General features: G+C 39.9%; 1 non-coding gene and 1 pseudogene across 1 annotated transcript; one reads left to right on the top strand and one right to left on the bottom strand.

Moving 5' to 3' along the window:
• Positions 1-10,113: 10,113 nt before the first annotated feature.
• LOC123163328 (small nucleolar RNA R71) lies at positions 10,114-10,220 on the bottom strand. Its single transcript, XR_006481847.1, has one exon. It is a non-coding gene; the product is annotated as a small nucleolar RNA R71 (small nucleolar RNA).
• Positions 10,221-10,309: 89 nt separating this feature from the next.
• Positions 10,310-15,141, top strand: LOC123157830 (uncharacterized; annotated as a pseudogene).
• The last annotated feature ends 3,105 nt before the right edge of the window (positions 15,142-18,246 follow it).

The raw sequence follows: 18,246 nt of genomic DNA, 5'->3' as shown, positions 1-18,246 counted from the left end.
TCACAACTCATCGGAGGGGCTATGGTGTTGATGTAGAAGCCCTCCATGGTCGATTCCCCCTCCGGCGGAGCGCCGACAAAGGCTCCAAGATGGGATCTCGCGGATATAGAAGGTTACGGGGGTGGAAATTGTTTTTGTTGGCTCTCTGGATGTTTTCGGGGTACGTATGTATATATAGGAGGAAGAAGTACGTCGGTGGCCGCTCGAGGGGCCCAGGAGACAGGGGGCATGCCCAGGAGGGGTGGGCGCGCCCTCCTATCTCCTGGCCGCCTCGATTGCTTCATGACTTGCACTCCAAGTCCTTTGAATCACGTTCGTTCCAAAAATCACGCTCCCGAAGGTTTCATTCCGTTTGGACTCCATTTGATATTCCTTTTCTTAGAAATACTGAAATAGGCAAAAAAATATAGCAATACGGGCTGGGCCTCCAGTTAGTAGGTTAGTCCCAAAAATGATTTAAATGTGTAAAATAAAGCCTATAAACATCCAAAATGGGTAATATAATAGCATGGAACAATCAAAAATTATAGATACGTTGGAGACGTATCAAGCATCCCCAAGCTTAATTCCTGCTCGTCCTCGAGTAGGTAAATGGTAAAAACAGAATTTTTGATGTGGAATGCTACCTAGCATAATTCTCAATGTAATTTTATTTATTGTGGCATGAATGTTCAGATCCAAATGATTCAAAATAAAAGTTCATATTGACAAAAGAAATAGTAATACTTCAAGCATACTAATCAAAGCAATCATGTATTCTCAAAATAACATGGCTAAAGAAAGTTCATCCCTACAAAATCATATAGTTAGGCTCTGCTTCATTTCGTCACACAAAGATGTTCCCAAATTCTACACCCCCGATGACAAGCCATGCAATTGTTTCATACTTAAATAATCTCAAACTTTTTCAACCTTCATGCAATACATGAGCGTGAGCCATGGATATAGCACTATGAGTGGAATAGAATATGATGATGGGGATTGTGTGGAGAAGACAAAAAAGGAGAAAGTCTCACATTGACGAGGATAATCAACAGGCTATGGAGATGCCCATCAATTGATGTCAACATGAGGAGTAGGGATTTCCATGCAACGGATGCACTAGACCTATAAGTGAATGCTCAACAAAAGAAAACTAGTGGGTGTGCATCCAACTTGCTTGCTCACAAAGACCTAGGGCATTTGAGGAAGCCCATCGTAGGAATATACAAGCCAAGTTCTATAATGAAAATTCCCACTAGTATATGAAAGTGACAACATATGAGACTCACTATATGAAAAACATGGTGCTACTTTGAAGCACAATAAATGAGACTCGCTATATGAAGGACATGGTCCTACTTTGAAGCACAAGTGTGGAAAAAGAGATAGTAACATTGCCCCTTTTTATTTATTTTCTTTTTCTTTTTTTTCTTTTTTTTCTTTTTTGGGGCCTTTTTTGGCCTTTCCCTTTTTTTTTTATTTTTGGGAAATGCTCTAATAATGATGATCATCACACTTTTATTGATTACAACATATGAATTACAACTCGAAACTAGAACAAGGCATGACTCTATATGAATGCCTCCGGCGGTGTATCGGGATGGTGCAATGAATCAAGAGTGACATGCATGAAAAATTATGCATGGTGGCTTTGCCACAAATACGATGTCAACTACATGATCATGCAATGGCAATATGACAAAAGTAATGTATGTCATGATGATGATGAACAGAACGGTGGAAAGTTGCATGGCAATATATCTCGGAATGGCTATGGAAATGCCATAATAGGTAGGTATGGTGGCTGTTTTGAGGAAGATATAAGGAGATTTATGTGTGATAGAGCGTATCATATCATGGGGTTTGGATGCACCGACGAAGCTTGCACCAACTCTCAAGGTGAGAAAGGGCAATGCATGGTACCGAATGGGCTAGCAATGGTGGAAAGGTAAAAGTGCGTATAATCCATGGACTCAACATTAGTCATAAGAACTCATATACTTATTGCAAAAATTTAGAAGTCATCAAAAATCAAGCACTACGCGCATGCTCCTAGAGGGATAGATTGGTAGGAAAAGACCATCGCTCGTCCCCGACCGCCACTCATGAGGATGCACAAGCCAGGTACACTTCATGTTTCAAATTTGTTACACAACTTTAACCATACGTGCATGCTATGGGACTTGCTAACTTCAACACAAGCATTCTTTAAATTCATAATCACCCAACTAGCATGACTTTAATATCACTACCGCCATATCTCAAAACAATTATCAAGTATCAAATTGATCATAGCATCCAATTCACTTCCTATGATAGTTTTTATTATACCCAACTTGGATGCCTACCATTCTAGGACCAATTTATAACCATATAAAATACCATGCTGTTCTAAGAGACTCTCAAAATAATATAAGTGAAGCATGAGAGACTAGCAATTTCTACAAAATTAAGCCACCGCCGTGCTCTAAAAGATATAAGTGAAGCACTAGAGCACAAACTATCTAGCTCAAAAGATATCTAGCTCAAAAGATATAAGTGAAGCACATAGCATATTCTAATAAATTCTAATCAAGTAGGATTCTCCCAAAAGGTGTGTACAGCAAGGATGATTGTGGAAAACTTAAAAGCAAATACTAATATCATACACGATGCTCCAAGCAAAACACATATCATGTGGTGAATAAAAATATAGCTCCAAGTAAAGTTACCAATGAACGAAGACGAAAGAGGGGATGCCTTCCGGGGGCATCCTCAAGCTTAGGCTTTTGGCTATTCTTGAATATCTTGGGGTGCCTTGGGCATCCCCAAGCTTAGGATTTTTCCACTCCTTATTCCATAGTCCATCAAAGCTTACCCAAAACTTGAAAACTTCACAACACAAAACTCAACAGAAAATCTCATAAGCTCCGTTAGTGAAAGAAAACAAAACCACCACATAATGTACTGTAATGAAATCATTATTTATTTATATTGGTGTTAAACCTACTGTATTCCAAGTTCTCTATGGTTCATACCACTTAATACTAGCCATAGATGCATCAAAATAAGCAAACAACAGACGAAAAACAGAATCTGTCAAAAACAGAACAGCCTGTAGAAATCTGTAACCAACGCAAACTTCTGGAACTCTAAAATTCCTACAAAAATATGAAGTCTTGGACAATTTGTTTATTTATCAGCATCAAAAAGAATCAATGCAAAATCACGTTTCTGTGATTTATTGAATTTTTTCTCGTGAGTGCAAAGTTTCTGTTTTTGAGCAGAATCAAATCAACTATCACCGTAGGTTATCCTATAGGTTCTACTTGGCACAAACACTAATTAAAACATAAAAATACATCTAAACAGAAGGTAGATGCAAAATTTTATTGAATAACAGCAAGTAAAAATATAGGGTTGACTCCCAACAAGCGCTTTTCTTTAAAGCCTTTTTAGCTAGGCACTGAGATTTCAATGATGCTGACATGATAGACAAGAATTGAAGCATAAAGAGAGCATCATGAAACACATGTCAAACACATCTAAGTATAACATACTTCCTATGCATAGGCATATTATAAGCAAACAAATTTGCAAGGCAAGCAAACACTAGCATATGCAAGGAAGAAGAAAGAGACGATATCAATCTCAACATGACGAGAGGTAATTTAGTAACATGAAATTTTCTACAACCATATTTTCCTCTCTCATAATAATTACATGTGGGATCATAATAAAATTCAACAAAATAGCTATCACATAACATATTCTCAACACGATCCACATGCATGCAAAGTTGACACTCTTCCAAAATGGTGGAATTAACAAACCCACTTTTATCAAAAACTTCATAAGATTGAACATACTCCAAATATGTGGGATCTAAAGTTGATACTCTTCCAAACCCACTTTCAATATTATTGCAAAAACTAATATCAATCTCATATTCATCATGGGGCTTAAATAAATTTTCAAGATTATAAGAAGAATTACCCCAATCATGATCATTGCAACAAGTAGTAGACATAGCAAAACTAGCATCCCCAAGCTTAGGGTTTGCATATTATTAGCATAATTGACATCAAGAGAATTTATAGTAAAATCATTGCAATCATGCTTTTTATTCAAGGATCTATCGTGAATCTCTTCATAAATTTCTTCATCACAATTTTCAGATTCACGAATTTCAAGCAAAACTTCATAAAGATAATCTAGTGCACAAAATTTACTAGCAATTGGTTCATCATAATTGGATCTCTTAAAAAGATTAGCAAGCGGATGAGGATCCATAGATCTTAGGTTCTCTGTTTAGATATAAATAAGCAACTATTCCAACCAAACAAGCAAACGAGCCAAGTAAGACATCAGAGCAAATGAAAAGACAAATAGAAGAAGGGCGAATAAAATGGCAAGGGTGAAGTGGGGGAGAGGAAAACAAGAGGCAAATGGCAAATAATATAAATGCGAGGGAGATGAGTTTATGATGGGTACTTGATATGTCTTGACTTGAGCGAAGACCTCCCCGGCAACGGCGCCAGAAATCCTTCTTGCTACGTCTTGAGCTTGCGTTGGTTTTCCTTGAAGAGGAAAGGGTGATGCAGCAATAGTAGCGTAAGTATTTCCCTCAGTTTTTGAGAACCAAGGTATCAATCCAGTAGGAGGCTCCTCAAAAGTCCCATGCACCTACACAAACAAACAAAGAACTCGCAACCAACACAATAAAGGGGTTGTCAATCCCTTCACGGCCACTTGCGAAAGTGAGATCTGATAGAGATAGTATGATAAGAAAAATATATTTTTGGTATTTTTATAATATAGATGCAAAAAGTAAAGATACAAATAAAAGTAGATTGAAAGCTTATATGATAAAAGATAGACCCGGGGGCCATATGTTTCATTAGTGGCTTCTCTCAAGATAGCATAAGTATTACGATGGGTGAACAAATTACTGTCGAGCAATTGATAGAAAAGCGAATAATTATGAGATTATCTAGGCATGATCATGTATATAGGCATCACGTCCGTAACAAGTAGACCAACTGTCGCCTGCATCTACTACTATTACTCCACACATCGACCGCTATCCAGCATGCATCTAGAGTATTAAGTTCATAAGAACAGAGTAACGCATTAAGAAAGATGACATGATGTAGAGGGATAAACTCAAGCAATATGATATAAACCCCATATTTTATCCTTGATGGCAACAATACAATACGTGCCTTGCAACCCTTTCTGTCACTGGGTAAGGACACCGCAAGATTGAACCCAAAGCTAAGCACTTCTCCCATGGCAAGAAAGATCAATCTATTAGGCCAAACCAAACTGATAATTCGAAGAGACTTGCAAATATAACTCAATCATACATAAAAGAATTCAGAGAAGATTCAAATATTTCTCATAGATAAACTTGATCATAAACCCACAACTCATCGGATCTCGACAAACACACCGCAAAAAGAGTTTACATTGAATAGATCTCCACAAGAGAGGGGGAGAACATTGTATTGAGATCCAAAAAGAGAGAAGAAGCCATCTAGCTAATAACTATGGACCCGAAGGTCTGTGGTAAACTACTCACAACTCATCGGAGGGGCTATGGTGTTGACGTAGAAGCCCTCCTTGGTCGATTCCCCGTCCGGCGGAGCGCCAGCGAAGGCTCCAAGATGGGATCTCGCGGATATAGAAGCTTACGGCGGTGGAAATTGTTTTTCGTTGGCTCTCTGGATGTTTTCGGGGTACGTAGGTATATATAGGAGGAAGAAGTACGTCAGTGGCCGCTCGAGGGGCCCAGGAGACAAGGGGCGCGCCAAGGAGGGATGGGCGCACCCTCCTATCTCCTGGCCGCCTCGACTACTTCTTGACTTGCACTCCAAGTCCTCTGGATCACGTTCGTTCCAAAATTCACGCTCCCAAAGGTTTCATTCTGTTTGGACTCCGTTTGATATTTCTTTTGTTCGAAATACTGAAATAGACAAAAAAAACAGCAATACCGGTTGGGCCTCCGGTTAGTAGGTTAGTCCCAAAAATGATATAAATGTGTAAAATAAAGCCCATAAACATCCAAAAGGCGTAATATAACAGCATGGAACAATCAAAAATTATAGATACGTTGGAGACGTATGAATCAGTCAATAATATCCATCTGAGCTACACAATAAGAGATGCTGCACTAACCATATGTGGTAACTGACGCATGCATGCAAATGCTCGCAGTAACTACCCCCTACGAGTGTGTTAATCAAGATAATAAATTGACGCATGCATGCAGCTTTTAGCGTCATACTTACAGTGCTCTATATGGAAGAAAAGTTAGTCGTGCATGCATATTTTATGTTGTTTTCATCTAACTTTGAACATATATATAATTGTAGAGACAATAGCTAGATGATTAATTCTGCACAATTTTTATTTCATACAAAATCCCGCCGTAACGCGCGAGGCATCATCTAGTTATACAAACGTTTGAGATATTAAAGTGGTACCTATTTTTTCAAAATGCCTTTGTTGGCTGTCATTATTCGAGTGCGCCTTCTCTCAAAATGGACATGAAAAATGCCACAGCATGTCGGGTGCCATTCCATGATAGCATGCCAAGTTTCATGAATTTCACACGAGTTTTGGATTTACCAGAATTTAAAACCCAGGCATCTCAATGTTTTGCTGGCAATCAATGGTGCCCTGGTGTTTGAAATTCATTCCTATTTCTTGCATGGGACCTAAGCATGCACCCAAGGACACATATTTGATTTTTCAACAAATTTATATGCACTTGAGCATGTGCATGTGGTTCAAATTTGAATTATGCACATAAATGCATTGAAAACTCAGTTAGTGCATAAAAATGTCCAAACGAACCCCGAAAAATCCCAAAAATTGACACAACACTCTTGTTGTTCTATGTTGACACGAGAATTTCTTTGAAAACAATAAGAGGCAATGGATATCGTTTCGTCCCCAAAGGTGGGACATTCCCTATAGAAACCATCATGCTTGTTGTGAGAAGCTCTGGTTTGTGAGAAGCATATATACCGAACCTGCCCCAAATGGGACAATTTTTTACCACATCATGTTGATGTCGCTCCATGATAGCATGCCAAGTTTCATGAATTTCAGACGAGTTTTGAATTTACTAGAATTTGAAAACCAGGCATCTCAACATTTTGCCGGCAATCAATAATGCCCTGGTGTTTGAATTTCATTCCCATCTCTTGCATGGGACCTAGAAATTCACCCAAGGACACAGACTAGATTGTCAACCAACTTTAGTGCATTGTAGTATGTGCTTGTAGTTCAAATTTGTATTATGCACATAAAATGCCTAGAAAACAAAGTTAATGCATAAAAATATCCAAACAAACTCCGAAAAATCACAAAACTTGACACAACACTCCTGTTGTTCTATGTTGACACTAGAATTTTTTTGAAAGCAATAAGATGCAATGGATACCGTTTCGTCCCCAAAGGCGGACGTTCCCTATTGAAAACCATCATGCTTGTTATGAGAAGCTCTGGTTTGTGAGAAGCTTATACCCGAACCTGCCCCAAATGGGACAATTTTTTACCACGGTATGTTGATGCCGCTCCATGATAGCATGCCAAGTTTCATGAATTTCAGACAAGTTTTGGATTTACTAGAATTTAAAAACCAAGTATCTCAACGTTTTGCCGGCAACCAACAATGCCCTGGTGTTTGAATTTCATTCCCGTCTCTTGCATGGGACCTAAGCATGCACCCAGGGACACACATGTGATTTTTCAACCAACTTTGGTGCATTGGAGCATGTGCTTGTAGTTCAAATTTGAATTATGCACATAAAATGCCTAGAAAATCCAGTTAATGCATACAAATGTCCAGACGAACCCCAAAAAATCACAAAATTTAACACAACACTCATGTTGTTCTATGTTGTCACTAGAAAAAAATTGAAATCAAGAAGAGGCAACGGATATCGTTTTGTCCAGAAAGGTGAAACGTTCCCTACCGTAACCATGAGGCTTGTTGTCAAAAGCTCTAGTTTTTGAGAAGCTTATATACCCCAACCTGCCCCAAATGGGACAATATTTTTACCACTGCATGTTGATGCCATTCCATGCTAGCATGTCAAGGTTCATAAATTTCAAACGCGTTTTTGATTTACTAGAACTTAAAAACCAAGTACCTCAATGTTAGCAGCCGATAGCACATTTATGCATATAGTATTTTTAGCCTTTTTGCGTCACAAATTAAACATATGATCACAGTAATCACTCATAAAGTATTCATTCCTACAGAAATATTCCTATTATGATATTTTTACAACACTTATTCATTTTTTGCAGGACTGGTATGTTTAGGCACCCAAATTTCGTCGAAAGTGCTTTCAACACAAAAGCGGGGATCAACTTGGAGAAGAGTTCAGTTCTGAAGGGGGAAAAATGAAAAGAACCAGAGGAGGCGTCTGGTGGCACACATGAGAGGAGCTGGGGTCTGGCCCGACACACCAGACGTGGTGTCTGATCCCACGCGCGACTAAACTACCAAGTAGGGGAGTGGGGGTCGAAGGAAAAACAACCAAGGGGAAGATAAGGGGACCGCCCAGATCCTCGACCGGATAGCGGGGCGCCGGTCTTGCCGGTACTCCACCGGGAGGCCTCTCCTCCCTGATGGCATGCTCATCTCCAACGCCGACCTGCTACACTTCCTCCTCACCAACCTCAAGAAACGTCCCAACTACTCCTCTCCAACGTTTGCTGCTACGACCTCCCTGACTGACGACCTCTGCTGATCTTCTCCAACTCCGACGACCACCGCTGCGACATCTCCTCAACATCAACAGCGGGGCATCGAGCTCCTGGTGGTGCTCTGCTCCGGGTGGCTGGCTGACCTTCCGCTAAGGCCACCACGGTTCCTCCCCAAGGCTAGGTCCTCCACTGTCTATCTTCGTCCTTGCTGTTCCTCTTCTTCGACTGCAACATCTACGACCTCAAATTGAAGATCATCACGACCCATAGGCTCTGAACCTCTCTCTTCTCTTGTTTCAGTTCTCTGGATATATGTACTGTTGGGTCTGAAATTTACTTTGCTACCTGTGTACCTTTGCTAAATTCCCCATGTATCCTTGCTGAATTGTTGTGACCCTTTGCTGGATACTGAGTTAGTAGTTATTTTGTCACTTGTCTGTTGCATGGGGTGTGTGTGATGGCTGAATCGTCTTCCATGTGCTTACTTGGCTGTTTGTTTACAAGAAAATCACCATAAAAAGACAGTCCTATTTCTGAACCCTTTGCCTTTGCTGCATATTATTTGTTTTGCTTTGATCCAGTGACTATTTGTTACCTTGATTTTTGATTAGTCTGATAAGTTGTTTCTAGTTCTATTAAAACCAAATATTCTGCTGCCCTGGATGTTTCGAATGCGTGCTTCGAAGTTCTAGATCCCTGTGGAGAACCGACATTCTAAATCACTATATCTACCTTTGATCATTTTGGCGCCATTGCCGGGGATCTAAATTTCATTAGCACATTAGTAGAAGCAGATCAAGATTTATTTTAGATCGATTCTGTAGTATTGCTGGCAACTAACCATTTTCTAACATTGGCTGCAGTTTTGAGAAAAACTAGCATGTGTCAATTTCAGGAACTTTACAGGAAATTATCTTATGTTACAATCTGAAGAAAGTTCACTAGAGCCATTTGATCAAGAAATTGAAAGGACTTTATTGAGAAGAAGAAGAGAGAATCAAACACAGTTTCAAGTTGCTGAAATTTGCAAGATCAAGAAGGAGAAAAGATGCCTGATCCATTGCCTTTGCTCAGGGACTTGTGGGTCCCAAGAGATCATGGGATACCAGGAGAAATGGTGCAACCAATTATTCAGTAATTTTTTTTGAATTGAAGCCAGCCCTGATTAACATGGTACAACAGTCCAGATTTGGTGGAACAGCTTTAGAAGACCCACATGAGCATATAAGGACTTTCTTGGAGTATTGTAACACCCTCAAGAAAAATGGAGTTTCACCGAGTGCTATCAGATTGTCACTATTTCCATTTCCCTTGAGAGATGGAGCAAGAGTATGGCTTCACTCATTGCCTGAACATCTGAAGAATACTTGGGAGACTTTATTGCAAACATTTCTTGAGAGATACTTTCCACCAACAAAAGCTGTTGAATACATGGACAAGTTAACAAGGTTCACTCAATATGATGGAGAAAGTTTGTACGATGCATGGCAAAGATTCAACTCTTTAATAAGAATTTGTCCTCATCATGGTTTGGAAAGATGGATGGTGTTACAAACCTTTTTACAGAGGACTGACTACTCAGACCAGAGCTTTTATTGATTCTGCCGCTGGAGGAGGAATCATGAACAAAACTCTTGATGAAGCATTTGCATTGATTGAAAGTATGGCGTCTCAGCATTTCCAATGGTCGAGTGAAAGAGAAATAGCACCACCGCATCCTGGTGTGTACAATGTGTCTGCAAATGATAGCATGGCGGCTCAGATTGACATATTGAACAAGATGGACAGTATCATGTCAAATTGTATCGTACATCTGGAGCTTCAGTAAGCGTGCCTCAAATGTGTGATATATGTGGCCAAGTAGGTCATCCTTCAACAGAATGTACCTTCTACTCAGCAATCAGATCTTCGGTTTCAGAAGTAAGTTCTGCCCAAAGTCAAGGTCCATTCTGAACAGCTACAATCCTTCTTTGAGGAACCATCCAAACTTGTCGTACAAGAACAATCAGTCATATGCAAGTGGATCGACAGTACAAGGAAATCGACCACCAAATCATCCAACTCAATTTCAAGTGCCAAGGCAGAATGAACAACAAAATGTTCAGTCAAATGGAATGGAGGAAATCATGAAGATGCAGTTGGAATTGATGAACAAGATGACAAATGAAATTAATGGCTTAAAAGATTCTGTTAAGATGCTTATGAGCAAAATGGATAGTATTGTGGGAGAAAATGAAGCAAGGCTGCCTGCTCAACCAATTCCAAACCCAAAAGCTCACTGTGGGGCAATATCTTCAATTGATGCAGTGACTACAAGGAGTGGAGTTATGTCAGGACCATTACTTCCTATTCCAAAGTCATATGTGCCTCCTGCTATGAGACCAAGTTCATCCGGAACTCCACCTTCAACATCATCAGAGAAACTAAAGGAGAAAGAAGTTGATAACCGAATTGAAACTAAAGTCGAATTTCCTGGTTTTCAAACAAGAGCTAAGCCTTTGCTAGAGGAAGCAATAACAACCAACAACATTCCCTTTCCTGAGAGGTTCAACAAACCCAAAGATGACAGGCAATTTGCCAAATTTTTGGAAACTATGAAAGGAGTTCAGATTACCATTCCTATTCTTGAAGCTGTCTTGCATGTTCCAATGTATGCCAAATATTTCAAGGAATTACTAACAAAGAAAAGAAGCATGTCTGAGCCAGAAGTAGTGACTCTATCAAAGGAATGAAGTGCAATAATTCAGAATTCCATGCGTGAAAAATGGGATGATCCAGGAAGCTTTTGTGTACCATGTGTGGTTGGAAACAAAACTTACAGTGCTCTATGTTACCACATTCAGTTAGCAAAAGGATGTTCTTGGGAGAATTAAATCCAACAGCCACAACTCTTCAATTAGCCGACAGAACATATAGGAAACCTGTTGGAATTCTTGAGGATGTTCCAATCAAAGTTGGGAAGTTTGCTTATCCGGTTGACTTTGTAGTGCTAGATATGGAGGACAAGAGTGAGGCTATGATTCTTGGAAGACCATTTTAGCCATAGTTGGTGCACTTATTGATGTCCAAGAAGCTAAATTGAGCCTGAGGTTTGGGAATGAAAAGGTGGATTTTGACATGAAGCATGCAACACATGTTCCGCAAAGAGAAGAACACTGCTATAGAATTGATACACTATAGAAATGTGTGGAAGAAGGTTATGAAGAGAGGTATGGAAGTAATTGTTGTGAAGTAGTTGAGGAGGATAATAGTGAAATCAAATACTCCCTCCGTCCGAAAATACTTGTCATCAAAATGGACAAAAAGGAATGTATCTAGAACTAAAATATATCTAGATACATCCTCTTTTATTCATTTTGATGACAAGTATTTTTGGACGGAGGGAGTATGAGGAAATCAGACCTGTGAGCATGTTGGAAAGCAGTGCAAGGCCATTAGAGAAGATGCAACCAAGGCAAATAGAAATGAAACAACTTCCAGAAAGTTTGAAGTGTGTATTCTTAGACAATGAAAACCAATGGCCAATTACCTTAAACGGTGAGTTGACGGAAATGCAAATAAAAGGGCTTCAAGCAGTTTTGCAAAAGTACAAGGATGTTATTGGCTATTCAATTGATGATATGAAAGGGATAAATCTTGTTGTGTTCTCTCATAAGGATTTACTTGAAAGAAAGTAGTGTACCAATTAGAGAAAGTCAAAGAAGGTTAAATCCCCATTTGCAAGAGGTTGTTAAAAAGGAGATTCTTAAATTGCTCTCTGCTGATATCATATACCCAATTTTGGACAGTGAGTGGGTGAGCCCCATTCACATGGTGCCCAAAAAAGGAGGAATAACTGTCATTGAAAACGAACAAGGGAAAACGATTCCTAGTAGGATTGTCACAGGGTGGAGAATGGTCAATGATTTCAGAAAGTTAAATGAAGTAACGAGGAAGGACCATTTTCCTTTACCTTTTATTGACCAAATTCTTGAAAGGCTTGCTGGTCATGAATATTTCTGCTGCTTAGATGGGTATTCAGGATTCTTGCAAATCCCAATTCACCCGGATGATCAAGATAAAACAACTTTCACTTGCCCGTACGGAACATTTGCTTACAAAAGACTAGCCTATGGACTTTGTAATGCACCCCCAACATTTCAAAGGTTTATGCTCTCTATATTATCTTATATGATAGGAATCAAAGTGGAGGTGTTCATAGATGATATTACATTCGTTGGAAAAGGTTACGAGGATTGCTTGAATAATCTGGCAGCAATTCTTCAGAGGTGTTCAGAACACAATCTAGTCCTAAACTGGGAGAAGTGTCAGTTTCTTGTAAAGGAAGGAATTATTTTGGGACATTTGGTATCTGAAAGAGGAATTAAGGTTGATCAAGCAAAAGTTGAAGTAATATCAAAACTTCCACCGCCTGTAAATGTGAAGGGAGTGAGGAGCTTTTTGGGACATGTTGGGTTCTATAGAAGATTCATAAAGGATTTCTCCAAGATAGCCAAACCCCTCACTAATCTCCTAACCAATGATGTTAAGTTCAACTTTGATGCAGAATGTGAAAAATCCTTCAACTTGCTGAAGGAAGCATTGGTCACTGCTCCAGTAGTGCAACCCCCTGACTGGGAATTACCATTTGAGATAATGTGTGATGCAAGTGACTTTGCTGTAGGTGCAGTACTTGGACAAAGAAAAGGAAAAGATTTGCATGTAATGTACTATGCTAGCAAAACACTTGATGGTGCTAAAGCTAATTACACAACCACCGAAAAGGGGTTGTTGGCAGTAGTGTATGCCTTTGACAAATTCATGCAATATCTTGTGGGGTCTCATTGTGTAGTTTACATAGACCACGCTGCAATCAGATATCTACTCATCAAGAAAGAAGACAAGCCAAGGTTAATTAGATGGATACTCTTGCTTCAAGAATTTGATGTGGAAATCAAGGACAAGAAAGGATCTAACAATGTTGTGGCAGATCACTTGTCGAGATTGCAAAACAATGCAGTAGACTCCTTACCTATAAATGATGTTTTACCAGGGAGCAATCTTATGGAAGTGACTAGTATACAAAACTATACATCATGGTACGTAGATATAGTTAATTATCTAGTCTGTAACAAAGTTCCTACAGATTTTTGGTATCAAAAGAAGAAGAAATTCTTATCAGATATGAAGCACTTCTTTTGGGATGAACCTTACTTATTCAAACATTGTGCTGATGGTATTGTTCGAAGATGCTTGCCGGAAGGTGAAACAAAAAGTGTGATCTATCATTGCCATTCATCCCCTTATGGAGGTCATGCAAGTACTAGGAAACTCAAGCGAAAATTTTGCAAGCGGGATTTTACTGGCCAACTTTATTCAAGGATGTACATTCCTATATTGAAGCTTGGGATCCTTGTCAGAGAACTGGAAAGATTTCAAAAGGGCAAGAGATGCCTCAAAAAGGAATTCTTGAAGTAGAGCTCTTTGATGTATGGGGAATTGATTATGTTGGACCCTTGCCATCATCAAAAGGGTACAAATACATATTGGTGGCAGTGGACTATGTGTCAAAATGGGTTGAGGCTGTACCAACCGTCAATGCTGATTCCAAGTCAGTTTGCAATTTATTCAAGCAAGTGATCTTTCCAAGATTTGGTGTGCCACGGATTGTTATCAGTGATGGAGGAACACATTTCAACAACTCCCAACTAGAATCTCTCTTAGCAAAATATGGAGTTCATAATCACAGAATTACAACTCCTTATCACCCACAAGCAAATGGACAAGTGGAGTTATCTAATAGAGAAATAAAGGCTATCCTCGAGAAGGTAGTATCAAAGTCAAGGTCTGACTGGGTACTAAAATTACCAGACACACCGTGGGCATATATGACAGCCTATAAAACACCAATTGGAATGTCACCATTCAGGTTAATATGTGGAAAACATGCCATGTACCCGTTGAACTTGAAAACAAAGCTCAATGGGCACTAATGAAACTCAATATGGACCTTGATGCAGTAGGAAAATACAGATAACTTCAACTCTGTGAAATGGAAGAACTGAGAGCTGACTCTTACGAGAGTGCAAGAATCTACAAAGAAAAGACCAAGATCTGGCATGACAATCATATATTGAGGAAAGAATTTCATCTTGGACAGTTGGTATTGGTCTACGATACTAGTTTCATTTATTTCCTGGTAAATTCAAGTCAAGATGGTATGGCCCTTGCAAGGTGAAGAAGATTATGAAAAGTGGTGCTATCCAAGTGCAAAGTACTTCTAGAGGTCTCTTCCTTGTAAATGGTCAAAGACTGAAGCCCTACATCCCTGGAGACCCAATTCTGATTTCTGAAGATGAGAATGCAAGCGAAGATCAAGACCCAGAGGAGGAAATTCAAGAAGGCGAGGGGACCCAGGAGGTGGTGTCAATCCCTGCAGGACCTGACCCCACTGAAGAGACACGGTCGAGCTAAAGACCTAAAACAAGCACTTTTCACGAGGCAACCTGAATCTTTAATAAGTTCTTTTCTTTATTTAGTTTTCATAGAAAACTTTTTATGTGTTTATGTCTTTTTTCAACAAATAAAGGCAAGGGGAGCACAAACAGGGAACACAAACAGAGAAGAGTGGAGAGAAGAAACTAGGAGAGAAGAGTATACAAATACTAGGTGATTCTGTTCCACTTGAAGCAACCTTTAGAAAATTCAGTACGAGAACTGGCATTTAATTGCATTGAAACTCTTTTTGCATTGTGACACCTTACTCTTCACTGCAAAGTAGGATTCACCCCAAGAAGGTTGTTGATTCTCTTAATACCAAAACTATGCAGCTGTATTCTTCTTATGGTAAATTGTGATAATGAATACTTTATACCTCCATGTAAATGTTCAATGGGAATGCCTTGAGTCTAAGTGAAACCTACTGATGAATTGATGTGATGTGTCTGACTGTCCCAAGTTAAGCTAAGTAACTGGTGGCACTTAAGTAGTAGCTATGATCTCTGGATCTGTAGTCTGTGAAAAACATTGCCATTAGCTGTGGATTTCTCTTTCAGTTACTCCCGTTTTACTTAAGCTAAGTAATTTTCAAATAAATAAATAAAATAATTATAATAATTTAAGTCCGATCGACCTACAGTAGCATGTCATGTTCCCTGGATCAGTGGCTTGTGAAATCTGGTAGATTGGACTGTAAAAAATTTGTATAAAATATACTAATAATTTTTCGAACTAGGTGTATACCATGTTCTCGGGATCGGTGGTATGTTCCTTTGGGGAGACAATAACAAAAAATATATACTAATAATTGGTCGAGCCAGGTGTATACCATGTTCTCGGGATCGGTGGTATGTTTCTTTGGTGAGACCGATATAATATCATCACTTGTGCTTTAAATTCAATAAGTAACTTGTTTTTCTAATTGATTTTGGGGTCCCAGCTTATCTTAGGGCTGAAGACACAGCTAGCTCTTGATTAATAGGATTCTCTTTCACTCAAGGCCATCGACTTGAAACATTTACAGTGTGTTATAAATTATTGCTCATCATAATTTAGCTTCAGTAGAGTACAGTTGCTTAGTTATAGTATTGTCGGAACTACTATCTATCCAAAAGTGCATATTTACTAGGCAGTGTGAGTTGTGTCACCATCATTTTTTTCTTTACTTGAGGACAAGCAAAGATTTGAGTGTGGGGGAAATTGATAGCACATTTATGCATATAGTATTTTTAGCCCTTTTGCGTCAAAAATTAAACATATGATCACAATAATCACTCATAAAGTATTCATTCCTACAGAAATATTCCTATTATGACATTTTTACAACCTTATTCATTTTTTGTAGGACTGGTGCGTTTAGGCACCCAAATTTCGACGAAAGTGCTTTCAACACTAAAGCGGGGATCAACTTGGAGAAGAGTTCAGTTCTGGAGGGGGCAAACCGAAAAAGAACCAGAGGAGGCGTTTGGTGGCACGCGTGAGAGGAGCTGGAGTCTGGCGCGACACACCAGACATGGTGTCTGATCCCACGCGCGACTGAACCACCAAGCAGAGGAGTGGGGGGTCGAAGAAAAAAACCAGGGGGCGATTGCTCTCACTCTCCACGCTGCTCACCTACCACCAGATCGAACAAGGGAAGAAAGGGGATCGAGGGGAATGAGAAGAAAACCAGATCGAAGGAAGGAAAGTGAGGACGAGAACCAGATCGAATCCACGAGAGAAGACAAGGGGACCGCCTAGATCCTCGACCAGACAGCGGGGCGCCGGTTTTGCCGGTACTCCACCGCGAGGCCTCTCCTCCCTGACGGCGTGCTCATCTCCAACGCTGACCTGCTGCACTTCCTTGTCACCAACCTCAAGAAATGTCCCTACTGCTCCTCTCCAACGTTTGCTGCTGTGACCTCCCTGACTGACGACCTCTGCTGATCTTCTCCAACTCCGACGACCACCACTGCGACATATCCTCGACATCAACAGCGGGGCTTCGAGCTCCTGGTGGTGCTCTGCTCCGGGTGGCTGGCTGACCTTCCGCTAAGGCCACCACGGTTCCTCCCCAAGGCCGGGTCCTCCGCTGTCTATCTTCGTCCCTGCTATTCCTCTTCTTCGACTGCAACATATACAACCTCGAATTGAAGATCATCACGACCCAATAGGCTCTGAACCTCTCTCTTCTCTTGTTTCAGTTCTCTGGATATATGCACTGTTGAGTCTGAAATTTACTTTGCTACCAGTGTACGTTTGCTGAATTCCCCCATGTATCCTTGTTAAATTGTTGTGACCCTTTGCTGGATACTGAGTTAGTAGTTATTTTGTTACTTGTTTGTTGCATGGGGTGTGTGTGATGGCTGAATCGTCTTCCATGTGCTTACTTGGCTGTTTGTTTACAAGAAAATCACCATAAAAAGACAGTCCTATTTCTGAACCCTTTGCCTTTGTTGCATATTATTTTGTTTTGCTTTGATCCAGTGGCTACTTCTTACCTTGACTATTTGATTAGTCTGATAAGTTGTTTCTAGTGCTATTAAAACTAAATAGTCTGCTGTCCTGGATGTTTCGAATGTGTGCTTCGAAGTTCTAGATCCCTGTGGAGAACCGACATTCTAAATCACTATATCTACCTTTGATCATCGGCCGAGCGACGATGGCAAGGTGTTTGACATTCATTCTCATTTCTTGCATGGGACTTAAGCATGTAACCAAGGACACACATTCCAATTCCATACCACTTTATATGCACTCGAGCATGTGCATGTAGTTCAAATTTGAATTATGCACATGAATGCATAAAAAACTCAGTTAATGTATAAAATGTCCAAGCTAACCCTGAAAACTCCCAAAAAATGACACAACACTCGTGTTGTTCTATGTTGACACGAGAAATTTTTCAGAAAGTAAGAAGAGGCAACATATGTCGTTTGTCCACCAAGGTGGCACATTCCCTACCGAAACCATCTGGCTTGTTGTGAGAGAAGCTCCGGTTTGCAAGAACCTTATACCCAAACCTGGCCCAAATGGGAAAATATTTTTACCACGGCATGTCGATGCCATTCCATGATATCATGTCAAGTTTCATGAATTTTA

This window comes from Triticum aestivum, chromosome 7B (genome assembly GCF_018294505.1).
Source record: "Triticum aestivum cultivar Chinese Spring chromosome 7B, IWGSC CS RefSeq v2.1, whole genome shotgun sequence".
Lineage (NCBI taxonomy): Eukaryota > Viridiplantae > Streptophyta > Magnoliopsida > Poales > Poaceae > Triticum > Triticum aestivum.
The sequence above is the reverse complement of the archived record's forward strand: the minus strand, read 5'-3'. Positions and strand labels throughout refer to the sequence as shown.